At 47.6% G+C, this 17,920-nt stretch overlaps 1 protein-coding gene and 1 long non-coding RNA gene across 7 annotated transcripts in view; one reads left to right on the forward strand and one right to left on the reverse strand.

The window, feature by feature from the left end:
• The window catches only part of Prkca (protein kinase C, alpha), a 397,680-nt gene that overhangs the window by 287,179 nt on the left and 92,581 nt on the right, over window positions 1-17,920 (reverse strand).
• LOC148003150 (uncharacterized) lies at window positions 1,644-15,922 on the forward strand. 5 transcript variants are annotated; one of them, XR_015632200.1, is made up of 4 exons: window positions 1,644-1,809; window positions 8,910-9,367; window positions 10,548-10,736; window positions 11,834-12,057. It is a non-coding gene; the product is annotated as an uncharacterized LOC148003150 (long non-coding RNA). The 5 variants fall into 5 exon arrangements; XR_015632201.1 differs by having other exon boundaries at window positions 1,700-1,856; XR_015632203.1 differs by lacking the exon at window positions 1,644-1,809 and adding an exon at window positions 6,725-6,944.

A 17,920-nucleotide genomic window follows, 5' to 3' on the forward strand; every position in this document is an offset into this window, starting at 1 on the left:
CACAGTCATTAGGAACATAGTCCACAGGCACTGCCACATGTGGCAACACACTACTTGCGAGAAGCCTTTCAGTGTCGGCGCGTAATGCTTTCTCTATAACAACATAAGCTACAAACGAAAAAGAATTCAGAGTGAGAAATGAAAAGCCTCAGCTTTCCCTGAGAGGTTTGTCTGTGAAACACAGTGCTGAGGCCATAAGTGGGTCTGCGAAGGAAGGACAGTTCTGGGAATATAAACGCTAACGCGCCTGTGCCCTGCTGGTAGCCAGCACGTGGTTTCCAGGCTGGGGACTCTGGATATAGCACTAGCCCCTCTGGACTTCCATGTTTTTCTGTCTTGTTCCGAATTCTAAATTCTAGAGCACTGGGCCCCTTTGAGGAAGCCTGGCATTTGAGTTCTTGCATTGCATGCATATGTTAGTCACGCTTTTCACAAGGATGACAAAATAACCCAGGAACAACTGAAGGGGAGGGGCATTTGGGTTTTGACTCATGGTTTCGGAGGTGTCGATCCATTGAGGCAAGGAGGGTTTAGAGGAGCAGACTGCTAACATTATGACATCTGGGGAGGGAGTGTGGGGACAAAGGGGAGAGGTCAACGCTAATGACATTTCTCTTCCAGATCATTTAGTATTCCATCCAGGCCCACAGTACAGGGAATGGTGCTGTTCACACGCAGGGAGGCTCTTTTCCCAAGGTAGCTAGCTGTCTCTGGAAATGCCTACCACTCACCTCATAGACATCTTCAGTCCAATCAAAATGACCCATCACCATTGACAAAATAACTAAAGATTACCTAGAAGCATAGGGACCCTAAAATCCAAATACATTTAGACACTAGAATTGGGGAAAATAGAGATTAAGACCGAAGGGTGACTTTGAGGGCCGAGAATAACATCCTAACTCAAGGTGGGATTCCCTGGTGGTGGTAGATTTGCTAACATTAACTGGATGGCTGACTGCTCTGTTCTAGGAAGGCTCTTAGCGCCCAACTAGTATTCCTGCGTTAATACTCACAGGAACACCATGAGAGAGGACACGGTGCTAATATGAGGGGCCATTAGCATGAATTATAAAAGCAGAAGTGCTTATAATTTTAGCCGAAGCACCGAGAATTTCAGCCACACAGCTTACAGGTGGACTGTAGCCATGGGCATCTGACTAAGGCGATGAGGACTTCCTAGGACAAAAGCCGTGGCTAGGGCTCTGGCTTTGGGCTTCCTGCTCACCCAGGGAAAGTGGAGACTGTCAGAATGACAAGGATGGTGACAGAAATAAAGAGCCTTGCAGGAACAACAGGTTTAGCTGCTGCTAAGATGGGGAGCCTTCCCCTCCTCCCGCTCTGCCGGCTTCCAGTCACAGGGTCGAGCCAGTGCATTATCTACCCTCAACAAAGCGCCATTTAAGTCCATTGATTGCCTTCTCTTCCAGGGGGCATCTGAAAATGGGAGGCCCAGGATGCCTTTGCTAGGCTGGTGTAAACCGCATTTGATAACTCTCACGGTAGAGTCCAGTGGAGAAGGGCCTCCCTCCATTCACACTTCCATCTCAACCCTTAATAGGAGAAGGGAGAGCCTGCCCTGGTGACAGGAAGTGGTTGTGGAGGAGCAGCCTTTATCTGCCCTCCAAGGAGGATAAGCCATTGCCCAGTCACCCCATCCTCCACCCCTAGCTTATGAGGGCTCTGGTGATCCCCGGGTGGCTGCAGGGTCTCCACGAGAGTTGGGCAAGAAACAAAGCAAGCTCCTTCTACAACCGGCAGCCTCTCTCCCTCAGCAGCTCAGGGAAAGGAGGAGCTTAGAACCTCTAGGTGAGGAAAAGGGCTGCTTGGGCTGTGCTATAGGAACTTCGGAGAAGGTAATCTCACAGATGCTCCAGGGCCCAGAGGGCACTCTGGGCTGTTCTCCGGCACTCACACTACTGGGAATGCATACTGCTGTAGTGTGGCCTCCGGAGAAGACACAGCCCCTCCCGGGGACATTAATCTTCACAATTCTCCTTGATGGAAGAAAAGGGGTGGGGGGACAGACAGAGGGTGGACATACGGACACACGTGAGCGCACACCCCTGCACATGCCAGAGCCTTGCTCAGAACACTCGCCTTTCATTTCTTCACCTTACACCTGCTCGCCTCCTCAAGCATCCCTCCCATCTAACTGAAGGTCCCTCCTAGGCTGACTGGGAAGCTGTAGGTAGAAGACTCTCTCAGAGCTGAGACTAAAGAGCGGCAAGTGTCTAACCGTCTCAGAAATACAGTAAATCTTGCCTTGTTCAGCACTCCCAGCATCCACTGCACAAAACTTATTTGCTGTGCACCCAGGAGACCACATGCGTGAGGGCCAGTCCCTGGAGTCAATGTGCTGAATATCTAGAGGCACCGCAAGGATGAGATTCTCAGCTGACCAAATTCAGGAACCAAGAGAAACCACTTGGCTTCCCTAGCCACCCGAAGTTAGACAAACAGAAATCAGTCAGACCCCAATAGGTGAAATATTAGCAGGAAGGAGACTGGATAACTAACCGCCAAGAAGACTCTCCCTGAGGGCTCTCCTGAAGCTTTGCCTGAGAAAACATCAGAAAGTGTGGTGGATGTGGAACATGACTTCAGGGGAAGAAGCGCTCAACTGATCCGTCGTCATGGCAACAAGAAACTACCATTCTCTTGAGTGACAGCTGGAAAGCAGCACCCAGGCTTCTGCAGGTCTGTGTCACCTAGTGACCTGCTCGGGAAATCAGTCGGCAACAAGCTCGACTAGTAATCTCACCAGTGCCACTCACTCCCACTCCCAGAGCCGGACCAGGCCTTAACTCCCGCTTCCTGAAACTAGACGATACAAGATCAGCTCTCAGCTCTGCTGAGAGAAGCTGCCGGCCACACTGAACTCACTCCCTTGCTTACATAAATAATAAATTCGCCATGTTGTTTCAAACGCTGACCAGTGGCCTTGTTCTTGGACACGAATCATGAAAGTGCTCTCGCCTGCCTTCTAGGGCACCATTCTGCCTAAGGTGTGAAGAAGGTACTGCCTGCCCTGTGGCACTCAGGAAATGCTGAGCCCAAACAAACAAAAACAAAAATCCAGATGAGAAACGTAAGGGACAGTATTTGTGGTTTCTATGGGACCGGTCAGGCTTACTGGGTACCAGTTTCAGACAAATGCTAATGTCTTTGATTATTGGCTTCCTAAAGAGTGAAAGCTGCAAACAATGTGAGTAGAGGGATGGAGCACGGGAGACCTCTAAAAGCTGAGCTACAAACTAATCCAGCTCGAAGCTCAGCTCCGTTACTGCTGTACTCTCAGCTCTGAAGGAGGGCGAGAACACACGGGCCAGGAAAGCCAGGACAGAGATGCTTCGGACGGACAGACACAGCCTTCTCTGCAAGACCTCTGAGGAGCTGGGCCTAAACTTCTGCAATGCTTCACATGGAATGAACTTTATTCTTTCCAGCTCAGACGAAAGGAAGCAACAGTGTTTCCTTGTAGGCAAAGGGCAATGTCAGGGCAACTTTCCTCAGGAACAACAACGAAGTCTGTTCCATTAGGAAAAAGTATGAAGGGATCTGAAGTAGCAAATAAAAGAAATAAAAGGGACAGAACGAGCCCATCCCTCTTGTCCAGCACAGCTGCACTGGACTCATTTCCATTGCTATTAAATGGCCCTAATAAATATGAACGTTGCATCTCATAACGCATATTAAAAATCCGAGTCTGAAATGTCTAGAAGCATCTGGAACAATAAAGCCAGTAGCACAAGGAGCAGGGGTGACTTCAAATGCATTGTTCTGCCCCCTCCCATCAGAAGTACAGCAAATTAGCAGACACCCATAAAAGGATCGGAGTGTTCTCAGAAGTGCCTCTTAGTAACACGCAGACAGGAATATATTTTCCAGTGTGAACAAGAATGTGTGGCTGGGAGTTCATTTCGAACCTGAGGCCTGAGCCAGGCTTCAGCGAAGCAGCTTCCTCTTAGGAACCATTTCTCCTGGGTCCTGTGATTTCCTTGGATAGCCTCTTGCCCATTGGCAGGTCAGGCTTTTCCTCTCTGCACGGGAAGGTAAGAGGTTACCAACAGAACAGAAGCCACCAGAGGTCAGGAAGCTATGTTGCTACAGGCTTGGCTACTGCACTGAGAAAAAACAGCCACTAAATGGCTCTGCGCTCCAACCTTCAGCCATCCCTTGTGCTCCCATAAGGCCTCCTGACAGCTACCCTCAGAATCTGCAAGGACAAGTTAATAACATGGTGGGGAGGTGAACAATAATCTCGATCCTTGTATGTTGTCCACACGATAAGCAAGTATCCAGTTCTTACTTAGCACAGGGCTCAGGATGATCCCCATGGCATGAGCCTCTCTGCCCTAGACTCCGGTATTAATACCTCAGAGAGATGCTACTGCTCCATGAACAAGGTAGGACATGGCAGACACTTCCCGGATACCAGAAACATACGCACTCCTGAAGATGCTGGATCTTCTAAACCCATTTCCTGGAGCCTGAGGTGTGATTCCCCCCAGGTCCTGGAATTTGTAGAGAGGAGGAACAGCTGCAAGGGCTGACAGAGCTATGCTGTTACCACACTCAGCCCCTGTGTCTGGTGTCACCCCCGAAGCCAAGAAGCTCGATGGCCTGGAATGTAGAAAACAGAGCAGAGAGGGTATTCTTTTTCCAGGCCCAATAACCAGAGGATTTCATCAAGGATGAAAGAAATCCTGACGATCAATGGGATGAAGGCTCTCAGTTGCCATTGGCAGGAGCCCATCAGGGGGTGTATGGACATGATAAGGATCGCCCATATAGAATCATCCAAAACACTGATGCCAGCCTACAAAGAAAGATGCTTGCTGGGACCAGCAGCTCAGACCAGAGATACACTTACACTCACAGCCCAAGATTGATAGAGCAAAAGTTTCACCAGCTGATGATGTTGCTGGGGTGAGTCTTTTGTTAGTAACCTAGCAATGGCCCTGAATGAATAACTTTCCTGCCCAGCCTGACCCCCTAAATTATAAGTGAATAGCTATCATACCTAGAAAAAAAAATGAGTGAGGTTTCTTTTGGGGTGGGAGGCATGGTATGAAGTGTTAAATCTAGAACCTTGCAAAGTCCCAACACAAGGAGAACATCTTAAAGCAATCAGAAAGACAACCAGACGCACCACCCTGACCTCTCCGGACCAGCTCGTTCCTGCCCAGTTCACGTCTGTTATCCAATGTGCACTCGTGTAAAATGGACGCCGCTATGTATACGCCTAAAACTTCCAGGGAGGCACAGGGGGGAGCTAGTTACAGGCCTCCTCAGAGACAAAGAAGGAATGGGACAGGTGGCAGCCTTCCTTCATAGGTACAGCCATCAGATGGAGCTCGAGTGAGGACATCGAGCTCAGTTTCTTCATCTAGAAAGCTGATGGTTCCCAAACACATGGCAACCTCTATGTGTAAAGTAGAAAACGCTCATTTCCATCAGCTGCAAGACATAAACTTGAGTCCTCTCCTGGAGACCCATTTTTACGTTAGCGTGCTAAAAATTCATCATGATAAAGTAAAATCCTGCATTCTACTTTTATTAAACCGAACAACATCAAATCTGACTCACAGCTTTTCATCTTGGAGGGAGTGTCGGCCACATTGAACTAGACTGTCAGAGGCGACGTACGGACATCTGTCCTCTAAAATCTGTGGCAAGACACATTAATGCAACATATATTCACAGGGCACTGTACGCCTAGACGTATGTCAAAGATTGGCTGAACATAAACAGTCCCTACTCAGGGAGCGTGGATCTTGCAGAAGAACCAGACGGTCATCACCATTGGGACTCTGACAGGGCCTTATGGCTTTATCTCTCCATCTTGGTTACTAGTTCAACGTGTGTGAAAAGCTCTTAAAGTCCTGGGTTGGTCAGTGATACAATTTAAGATGGTTCCTTTGTTGATTCTCTAACTCCTCATCCCACCCAGATGACGTACATGTTGCTAGCAGCTGCCTCCCCTTCTGAAACTTTCAACTTCGCTCTTCTGGAATAAGTCTCAACCTCTTTGAAACGCCTTGTGCATTTCTCCCCTGAATCCTGATGTGATGTCGACCGCTTTTCCTCCATAGAGTGAGGCGATAAATCACCCTTGGCTCGCTCTGTCTTCCTCTGACACCTCATCTCACCTGGCCATTAGCATTCTGAAGGCAGGGCAATGCTTTAGCTGACATCGTTTCATGCTAAAGTCTATGGATCCAGACTGTGTTCATGTGCCCCTCTCCCGCAACCCAGCCCACCTCAGGTTTCTGCATCCCTGCTCTGGAGCTTGGCCACGGGGGCCACAGGCTCACGGCAGCAGCAAGCACAGTAGAAACTGCTGGGGCCGGTAATATGCATGGGCTTTGCATAGGGGGTGGGTTGTTCACGATAAGAAAGATCATAAAAATAAGGCGTGAATAGTCAAACAGGCATAAAGGGAGGGTCTCGGTCCCATAGCATCAGGGGTCAGAAGCAGGTCTCGCAAAGGCTGTAAAACCAGATTACAATGGCAAGCAATTTTACTTAACTTCATCCTTATCTGGATCAAATAGGATTGAACATTAACTTTTATATCTAGGACCATTACGACACATCTTACATTCACAGCTGGAGTGCCTGGGCCTTTCTTCTAACTTATGGCTGTAAACTGATCTGCCCACTGGCTTTTTTTAATTAGATCCTTCTTTTTCATCACCTATTTGGCTCCTGGCCTTCCACATCATTTTAATACAAACATTAATGTACACTTGACATCGAAGACTCCCTGGGTCGCGTAGCTGTTTCCTCCAGATTGGAAAATTATCTCCTAGCAGAGCTTTTGCATAGGAAACCATAAGACTCCCAGGCCCTTCCCCTGAGTTATTACGGTAGTTGCTGGAGAAGGGGGGACTCTTCAAGAGAGCTGTCTGCAAACCGTCAGACCCATTAGTAAGGGGGTAAGTAACTTCACTGGCTCACCACTATAAACGTGGGTGGAACCTTCTTTCATGGGTGCCCTGTCTGAGGTAAATTCACATTTGTTCGCGTATCCAAGGAAAAGTCACAGAATATGACGACCATTCTTAGAAGTTCCTTCTTACCTAACTTCTGAGATATGCACTTGAATCCCAAGTGCCTATTGTTAGTCCTGTCTGCACAGCTGGCCTCTTGAACCTATGTCTACCCAGCAAACTGCAGCTATTATGCACTAAACACGGCTGGCATGTGAGAGACTTCGTAAATAAATAGGAAACCAGAGATCAGCAGGTAGATCTGTTGGGCTTCTGCAAGCCAGGTAGTCTCCTTCAGGACAGAAATTATGTGCCCATCCCAGAAGCATTCCCAGGATTGCCCTGAATCAAGCAGGCTTTATTCAAGTAACATGGACAAAGTTGGCCCCTTGAAAGAAAATGTCTGACCTAAGTGATATGATCTGCAATATTTTTTTACCATGCATTAAGAGATTTGTTTTATTATCCTTTTTTTGATAATTTCATACACGGAGTACCCCATTTACATCATTTCTACTGCTCCTTTTCCCCAACTACCTCCTCCTATCTCCCTGTCACTCTCGAATTCATGACATTATTGTTTCCTCTACACACACACACACACACACACACACACACACACACACACACACACATGCACGCACACACTCTACTGAGGCTGTATGCATGTGTTTAGGGAGGACCACTTGGGATTGGATAACCTATTACAGACTTGGCCCTTAAGAAAACTCATTCTTGGGGTTGGGGATTTAGCCCAGTGGTAGAGCGCTTGCCTAGCAAGCGCAAGGCCCTGGGTTCGGTCCCCAGCTCTGAAAAAAAAGAAAAGAAAAAAAAAAGAAAACTCATTCTTCCTCTCTCAGAATCCACTGACTGCCTTTCACTGTGCAGTAGAGCTTGTGGAATTTCCACCATCGAGGTTAGCACGCCCAGTAGTATAGTTCTTATTCGATGACCTACGATCTTGCTCTTGTGTACAACAGACACTGAAAAACCCTTCAAGGTCACCTATGCCAGGTGTCCTCAGAAGTGTTTTCAAAAAATTTAAAGAACCCTCCCTCGTAGGGATGAAAGCAACTGTTCAGTCTCCACCTGGTCTGGCAGAGGCTCTGACCTTCTGCTCGCTCGCCTTTCCTCCCCAGCCTGACTCTAGCCTCTCCTCCAGCTGGACTTGTCTGCCCACTGCTCCCTGAACATCAAATGGCTCATGCACACGTAGCCTCTTCCACTCCAACATTTTGCTTCTTTTCTTCCCTAAAATGTCCTCCCTCCTTTCCTTCTGACAACTTCATCATTCTCTCCTCCCCTAATTCTGTAGACATATAACAAGTCATTCATTGTACAATGGGCTTGGAAGAGCCAGGCTAGACTCCTGGCCAGCTCAGCCACATGTAATGGCTTGGCCACACTGGGATTTATGGGGCTCATCCACAAAGCCAGGATCATAAAGCCTGTTTCACAGAGCCACGGCAAGGACAAAGGACCCACAGTGACATTGTGCTGGCCTACAGCCATTTTCTTGCTCTTCCTGAACCTCATCAGCCCCTCAACCCATTTCTAGACTAGAGTGCAGCTCAATGGTAGAACTTAGCGAGGCCCTAGGTTCAACTCCTAGTACCACAAAAGGGGGAAAGGGCAGAACATTCATATTCCAACAAATTAACATCCCTTACACTTCAGCCGATCTACTGCAAAGCTTTCCAAGGGATAACTTACTTGCAAACAAATAACATGCATGTTGAAATGACTGGGTTTAAAAGAGGACACATGCCTTCTTTTCTAAGTTTCTTAAAACTGCTTTCTTCAAAATGCTGTTTTGTTTCCAACTCGGGGAAATGGATGATAGAAAGGCAACTCTATTTTTCTGTTCCTAGAAAGTGTTATGAGTATACCTTTAACTGTGCTCTTTGGCAGAACTGCTGGGGAGCCATCGCTGACGCTGACGAAGCTGACAGAGAAAATAAAAGAACCTCAAAGCACAGGCTGACACGGGAGTTGATAAATGTCCCCCTCACAAGCAGCAGCAAACAGCAGTTTTCTTCGCAGCACAGTGTGAACGCCTTGCTAGATGAGCAAGACAGAGAGCATGAGTGTCACTCGGAGAAGGGGGAGGGGCAGGTAGCCGGAGAACAGAGGAGGGCAAGCAGGGCTTCTTGATGGATGGGACTGCCCACAGTAGAAGGAGTTTGAGCCTGGACGCAGGAGCTTGCAGTGGCTCTACAAGTCTTGGCCACAGTAATGCACAAGCCAGTCACACTGCACTATTCAGTGAGGGACGTTTTAAAACTATTTACACATACAATACATTTTCCACACAAAGGCAGCATGGAACACACTGCAGCGCTCCGGAGGCCATGTATGGAAATGATAAGGCAAGCTCGAGTTATTTACAGATTTGTTGTAAATTGATCTGCTAGATTTTAGAGTCGTTTTTTTTTTTACCACCACTTAGCTAAAGTTGTAAATGTCTAAAAGGGGGTCTATATGATAAAAACACTACAGAAAGCACCAAGCCTGACAGCTAGGATATCTGCTGTTTCTTCTCTCTGGGAAGATACTCTAAGCTGAATGTGGTGCACACATGCAATCCTAGCACAGAAGCTGCCAATGAGACAGGAGTTAGCTTCTCACGGGAAGTGACAACAGGGGCCTGCGATAGATTAGAAGCTAGTCGAACTATTTTAGAATAGAAAAAGGAAGTGACCTGGTCAGTGGTTATGACTTGAGAGAAAGCAGATAAGGATGGCCATGATGCATGATGGGAGGAGCAATGCATGATGGGTTCACCTCTTCATTTGGGCTAGGAGGATACAAAAGGTGAAAAGGTGTGTGGGCTCCTTACTGGTTAAGCCTTTGATGCCTTCAAAAAAATGATCAATTACTAATAAAGATTATGTCAGCCTCTATCCACTTCCAAAAAGGACCCTCTGAAAGCTATTGGGTAGGGCGGTATGTAGCTCCCCTCTTTTGGGACAACTCCTCCTATTCGAGAGATTTTCTTAATAATTCTACTTCCTCCTGTTCACTCCTTGTCCATGTTTCTTATCCTTCATGGGCATGAGACAGTGAACCTGGAAGCCACTGCTCAAAAGGCCGTGGGAACTGTGATCTTCGGGTGTATCGGCTCCCCGCCTGGTATCATGATGTGTTTGAGGCCACGCTGGGGGGCACAGTGAGTTTCAGGCCAGCCTGGACTTTCTGAGGAGACCCTATCTTCAACAACAGGAAGGAGGGGGAAGAGACAGAGACAGAGAGACAGAGACAGAGAAAAGGAGAGAAAGAGATTAAGAGAGAAAGAGAGGGGGGGGAAGGGAAGAATAGCAAGTAGAAAGACACTCCAAAGTGCCATGAATAAAACAAGCAAACAAAACAACAACAACAAACAGACAGACAGGACATCCTCAGACAGACAGGACACTGTGGGGAAAGAGCAATTCTCCTTCTGGTAAGAGTTCAGGAGACTCTCCACTTCTGCTAAGGCAGCATTATCCTAATGCTACAAAGTGCCAGAGAGAATTGTTTCAATAAACAGGGGTTTTGTGCTCTTAAAAGGCTGAAGCACAAGCACTTGATTCCATCCGCTAAAGTACATGGGGCCTGAGGAGGATTCGCAGTGGAGCAGCAGGCTGCTGTTTCAAAATCTGACATCAGCGGCACTTGAACGACTGAAATCTTGAAACACATTCAAACCAGACAAGGGCTCCTGTGTAATTAGAGCCATCCACAGAAGATTCTAGAGTGGTAAGTGTGCTTTAAATTTTTCTTTTCCTGCATAATATTATTGTGTGTCTCAACTGGGGACGGGATGCTCCAATGAGCCGTAATTATAACGGCAGATTCCTGGGAAGAAACCAAGGACACAGTAAAAAGACTCCATTATGGTCTCTGTTAAAGCCTTCATACTGACCCTGGACCAGCAGGTGGGCTCTTAGGAGACTCTCTTCTGAGTCAAGTGAACAATTACCATATGCAAATGATGCTTCTGAAGACATCGGGAAGAAATCCAAGTCTCTCCGGATCATTTCTTTCCATATTATTCATCATGTTTGATAAATCTCTGGTTTATGAAGACTGAATCCAATCTCTTTGAATTATAAAAATTTCCAATCTGGAAATTCCCAATAACCTAAGGTTTCCAAATATGGGATCACAGAAATGTTAGACACAGCTATTTACAAAAGGAATTATCTGAGCCCAAAAAGAAAGGGCCTACTTGAAAAGTCCAGAGACAAGAGCCCCATGCTCTCCTGTGAGACAGCATCACCTTGGTACCCTGAGTAAAAAAAGATTCCAGCACTGTTGTTCAGCAGATGTAGGGTTTTAACAGCCTCTGTGGCTATGCTTTAGGTGAATAAGACGCAGCACTGTCCGACTGTCTAGTAAATAAATGGACTTAACAAGGCTGTAATTAGTCCAACCACCATTTTAAAAGTACAGTGTCCGGGCTGGAGGGGAGGCTCAGTGGGTAACAAGTCTAGTTTGCTAGCGTGAGGACTGGAGTTAAGTTCCCTGGCACCTGTGTACAGGTTAGGCGTGATGATTTGCACCTGTGATTCCAGAACTGGGGAGGCAGAAGCAGCACCAACCCCCTGGGCTCGCACTGGCTAGTCGGCCTCTGGACATCTGCAACTTTGTGGGTGTTTTCTTCTTCCGCCCTTCTCCGCCCCTCACACTAGATAGGAGAGAAGGAAGGACAGCAGAGGAAGGGGGTGACCTTATCATTAGACTGTGTCCTGCTGATAAGGGGCGTCGAGTTCCTTGGGGCGAGTTTGGTCTTCACCATCACGGTGTCTATTTCTTTTTTCTTCCTTTTTCTTTTTTGCACATGACTACCTAAGAAACCGCAACCAACCAACAGCCCACACATCGCCTTTTGGGGCCCTAGCATTCATATATCTTCTGAAGGGTCCCCAGACTTCCAAATGTCACACTCGTGGAAACTATCTGCAGCTGGCAAGACCACGCCCCTGCTAGAGCCCGAGTCAAACCGGCTGCTGTGGACAATCTGAAGCAGCCCCATGCCCCGCCCCTGGGATTAAAATGAAAACATGTTCTTATAAAAGTATTTCTTTGTTTTTTTAAAGAAACCCAAATTCTCGCTACAAGCCAGTCTAGCCAAAATGGTGAGGTTTAGGTACAGTGAGAGACTCTGCCCTCAAGTGAATAAACGGGAATTTGATAGAGAACAAAACCAAGCATCCTCCACAGTCATATGCACGGGCGTGCGTACACATGCTCATATACAGCCCCACATACACAATACATGCATGCGCATGAAACATATAAATAACAGATAAAAATGCAGTGTCTTCCCAAAGGACTTGACCAGTCTTTATACCCTACTCTATCCCATGATGCTGTAACCGAGGGCTGGATATAGAGTTTGTCCTAATGGGCTGCCTTCAGTGTGAGACTTTCCCACTTAGGATTATTGCTCCAAGCCTTAAAACCACCACCAGCACCACCACCACCAACAACAACAACAAACAACAACAAAATCATTCCTGCTCTCTCACCACTTAGAGCATTTTGAAACATGTCCTTCTGTCATGCCTTGAACTTTCATGTGCCTATGACACCCACCCAGCCAACGACGTTCCACAAATGTGTGCTGAGCTTCTCGACTCTGCACCAGCCTTGCAAGGAGAGCTTCACGAGTCCGACAGAACAAAGCCCTCCTTACTCCAGCTCTTGACCCATGGGATAATTATAAGATGTGACGTTCTGGGTTCTTGAAGCCCAGGGGATCTAGAACTAGAGTTGTGGTGAAAAGGTACAGTGGGGCATCCATCTTGAGTTGAACTGAGTCCCCTGGGACATCTGTGCTTTGATGCCTAACCTCCTGTCCTTAAGAAGGTGACCTCATTTGGAGATAGAGCCTTTTCTATCAAGAGGTAATCGGGATAAATGCGGTTAAATGAGGTCACGGACATGGACCCTAATCTGATAGAAAGAGATTAGGAGAAGCATGGCCAGAGCACAGGCAGAAGAAGGCCTTGGCCTCTGTCTGTAAAGCGCTGTGAAGTCAATCTGCTGACAATTCTGATCTCGGACTTCCAGGCTCTAGGACGTGAGGAGATAAATTGCTATCCTTGAAGACCTCAGTCTGTTCTGCATTACGATGATCCAAGCAAATGAACCCAGTGAGCAGAGTGGGGACAGAGGAAAGGGCATTTCACGAATAGGTTTCCCTGTAATATTGGAAGTAGCCCAAGGTAGCAAAAAGAGAGTGGTGGGTGGGGAGGGAGGGGAGGAGGGAGGAGAGAGGGAGGGATGGAGGGGGGACGGAAGGAAGACTATCATGGCCAAGTTTGGTGTTTTTAATGAATATGGTGTGTGTGTGTGTGTGTGTGTGTGTGTGTGTGTGTGTGTGTGTGTTCCTCTCTTTAGCCTGAAGCTCACACAGTACACTAGGATGGCTAGCCTTTGAGCCCCAGGTATTCTCCTGCCTCCACCCTCCCAGGACTGACTTGACGATTGTACTCTACCATACTTGACATTTTCACATGGGCAGGGGAGATCACATTGAGGCTCTCCTGTTTGCTCCACACGCACTATCCTCGCTGAGCTGTCTCTCCAGCTCCCACGGCTGAGTTGTGACATCTCGACAGCTGTGGCAGACAGAAAATAACAAAGGGAAAGAGCAGCCCCTTCCTTCTTCCTTCCAGGGTAGGGAGACTTGGCTCCTCTGCAGTACAGTAAGGGCCTGTGAGTGCCTGAGACCAACTCCCCCCACCCCAGATTCTCCTCAGCACTTCCCTCCCTCCCGATGACTCCACCAGAAACTTTCACTTCCGCTTCTCTTATCTCATGAGTAAAAATAGGAGAGGGTCATCCAAGGGACTAGGGTGAGGCATTCAACATACCAATCCCTGGGTGGCTAAGCTGGGTCACTAGACAGCCACCCACCAGAATGCAAGACTTCCACTGTGAATGTTGGCTACAAAGGTGATGTGTCACCAGCTCCAGTCAAGGTCACGATCCGCCTCGAAGGGTCAGTTTCTCCCATTAAAGAATATTTAGAAACCCCAAGAGAGGAAAGAAAAGACCACAAAGATGTCGCTGAATTCTCAAGCTTCAGACTGAGAGAGACCATTTAATTATCTTCTTGGTCCCGAATGGGTCTTCAAATGATAAAGCTTTGGGCAGGTGGGCCGGTTAGTGAACAGGATGGCCAGGGTGGCGCACACCCATAATCATAGGAAGTTCAGGGCCAGCCTCTGCTACGGGAGAGCGTGCTACCAGGTATAGGAGTGTACATGTTTAACATCCATACTGAAGGCAGCAGCAGGTGGATCTCCGGGAGCTCCAGGCCAGCCTGTTCTACATAGGAAGCTAGGACATCTGTGGCCACATTGTGAAACTGTTTCCAAGAGAAGAAATCCCTCAGGTGCTCTCTCTTCTTTAAGACTAATTATTTCTCACTCCCCACACCCCTCCTCCCCCAGAGCTTAGGAAACCCAGTGTCTCTCTCTTTACTCCTTCAGTAGAGCTGTTTTGGGTGCATTGCTTTAAGTGTTAGAAACAGGAGGGTATCAGCAGGTGACTGGAGCAGTAAACTAGACAGGCCATCTCTCCTGAGAATCCTGCCTGTCTCTGGGGCTTTATTAACCCAGACCCACTTGTGAATGGGCATTTTGCTTTCTGCGTTTTCACAGCTCCTTGAGCACCTGGAAATCTACAAGCCACCCCCATTCCCAACCAGGCAAGTTCTTTCCTTTGTCATCCTCCATCTTCCTTCCAAATGAGAGGATACAGATTCGGGGGACGGTAAAACTTCAGGTTCACTGACAATTCTCAGAAGCATGTGCTGAACCATCTGTGCTGTCTTCAAAGAGGACCGCATTATGACGCAGCTGATTAAAGGAACAGAAAGTGTGTGTCGTTTGTAAGGTTGTTTTGAATTTCTGGGAGTTAATTAAGATGAGAGTTAAGTAGCTAAAAGAAGGAGGCCCTCTAAGTCTCGATTGAGATAGGGGAGTCTACATAAAGAGCATTCTGAGATATCAATGGAGGGGTGTGTGTGTGTGTGTGTGTGTGTGTGTGTGTGTGTGTGTGTGTTTGTGTGTGTGCATGTGTGTGTTTGTGTGTGTGTCTGTGCACACTTGCGTGTGCATGTGTGCATGTGTGTACCAGGACGCAGCTGCCCTCACAGTGACTCGGAGAGAGGGTGGAACTCCTCGTTCAGAGTGAGCAATGAAGGAAAACTGAAGTAACACGGCCAGCACACTGGCTGAGTGCTTTCTCCACGGTAAACCTGAGCCCAGAGCAATTCCAGAAAGGGTCTGCGGTCTCCTCCAGAGGGCACACCTGAAGCATCCCTTGCAGCCCAAAGAGTGGCCAGGCACACAGGCAATGCACAACTCAAGACCATGGGACAACACACATCTCTGCAATGCTGGCTACGGGTTCTGCCGGCTCTTCAGACATCAGCGTTTCCCCTCACTGCCGTGCTGAGATGGCTACTTATCTGCCTTCACACTTAAGCCAAATGATACAACAAATTCCGGCAAACCTCAGTATGAACTTCGTGATGTTTAATTAACCTTTTTGTTGTCTTTGTAAAGAAAAGGGAGAGGGCTTGAGTTCTGGGAGGGAATTCAGTTGATTTGTGATGTGTGGATGGAGGGAAATCTCAAACACTAATCCCACAAGGAAATTCCTGGCTCTCAGAACAGCAGTCCACAGACTGGACTGTCCCTCCAGGAATGGGAGAGACAAGAGGTCGTGTAGACTTGAGGGTCAGCTGCTGGAGTCACAGCCTGACGTCTCCCTTTGCAGCACTGTGGTTCATTTGCTTCTCACATCGGCCTTCACATCCTCAAACGAAGAGAACAGCAGCGTCCACTCAAGACGGCTGGACAGACTTGGTGAATTAATTCCCCCCCCCCCAAAAATGCCTTGCCCATGATAAACAAGTATTAACCATGGTTATGATTCTGGTCAGTCCTTGAAATGTCTCAGAAGAAACCAGGCAGACCGCACTGGACTGCCGTGTTGTGCGGACAACTCTCCACCTGTCAATCCACAGCTAATCATGGCTGTTTCCCACTCCAACTTGACTCAGCTTCCTGTCACTCAAGCCATCCATCCTTCCCTGCCCTTTCCAGCCACGGGCACATGTATGCCGGTTCTTAGGCTCGGCTTTCTAGGTAGCTCATGCCCATCTTTTCTTTGATGAGTTCTTCCACATGATTGGTACTCTGGCTAGCCATACTCTAGGGGTCTAGACCGTGTGGCTGGAGCTGCCATGACCTATAGAGCCCAGTCTATGATCTACCCCAATATAATGATATGGTCAGGATGAGAGGCTGCAGAATCCTTTACAGACACGTGGGACTCCCACAGCCTCAGGAAGGCCTTCAACTATCACCAAGGAACTAACACGCAAAAGAACGCCCTGTGTGCCGGGTGTGTGTTCCAGAATTGCAGGACCACCAAGCGGATGTGAAGGCACATCTGGTTTGTCACTGACAACGTATAGACAAAGCCTCTGTCACTCAACCTTCCCGGAGAAAGGGGTATCCTGTCCCCTGGGTACTTAGACCTGGGTAGGGCTGGAAAGCTTCAGAGTGTTTCTTTTCTGTGGAGGATAAACTTTCTCTACATCTGTAACATCAACTTCACAAAATCTTTGATCTTGGTCAGGAACTTTCAGAAGTTGGCAGTGTGGTTTGAAGCCTCTGGCCTCTGCTACGGTGCTGGAGAATGAACCGCTCCCAGCTCTCTTGGGGCCACAGCTGCACCAAAAGTTAATTATTTACACGTCAGGGGCAGTACGTGGGTAAACGGACTCTTCGTGGTGAATTTCTAATCTCTTCCAGATCACTGTGGCTAATTAAGAAAGACATTCTTCAGCGCAGAACCTGCCCCTCCCCAGCCTTGATAAGACTGGTTTCTGAAGAACGCCTAGAAGATCCTTTGCTACTTTGTAATTTCCTGAATGGTTGTCTTCTTACTATTTAAACTTAGCGACAGCATCTGCTGCCTCAGTCATGTTAAATGCACAATACTGATAAATTCGAAGTCAGCAGAGACCATGGAGACTACATAAATACAAAACTGTCTTCTTTAAAAGGTTTGTATAAATGATGACTATTAAGGTGGCCATTTCAGGAAGCTGGGAGAACCTGGAAGAAGAGGGAAGCCTGCTGTGGCTGAACCAGGGCACCTGTGTCCACGTTGGGGCGCTTTCAGGTTTTTGTTCCTCCAGAACTATTCAAGCATATTTCCATCGTGTTCTTCCTGCTGTAGCTATAGACTTTCATAAGTTGCCATTTCTCATCTCAGTGACTACGCCAGTAATAGATCTTTACATTGTTTCTGATGTCTTCCTAAGAATCCTTGCACCAGGAACCGGGAAGTGTTAATACATCCTCTGGACTTTTTCTGCTTCCTTCCCTATCCTGCCTGTTGTCTGTGGACTCTAACATCTTCCTGATTTGCACAGTCAAACAGAAACAGAAACTGGTTAGGGCAAGCGCTGTTGCCAAGCTGGTTGTGCTACTTAAGACATTCAAATTTTCGAAAAATCCTACCCTTGCTCCATACATGTGCACAGAGCAGGCTGTGATGCCCAGAAGAAGAGAGATATAAAATCCCACCTTCATGCCATGCATATGTAGAAACCTGTGATCCTGCAAACAGAGGTATAACGGATGTCCGCTCCGTTTCTTGCACCTTTAAAGCCCAAGATATGACAAGAGTCTTCTGCTCTTATATTTGACCTTTGACTCCAATTCCTGGCATGAGACTCCTAAATCCTTTGGATTTTGTGGATGACAGAAACATCTTTTGCTCTAAAGAGGTGACCTCTGCAGGCTTCCTCTTTAGAACTTTGGAACAAGGCTATCAGAACAGAGACTGCTGGCCAAAGAGCCAAGCATTTGACTTAAGCTGAAAGTTTCAGCACCAACCTCTGTCCT

Source organism: Rattus norvegicus, chromosome 10 (assembly GCF_021556685.1).
Source record: "Rattus norvegicus strain SHRSP/BbbUtx chromosome 10, alternate assembly SHRSP_T2T, whole genome shotgun sequence".
Lineage (NCBI taxonomy): Eukaryota > Metazoa > Chordata > Mammalia > Rodentia > Muridae > Rattus > Rattus norvegicus.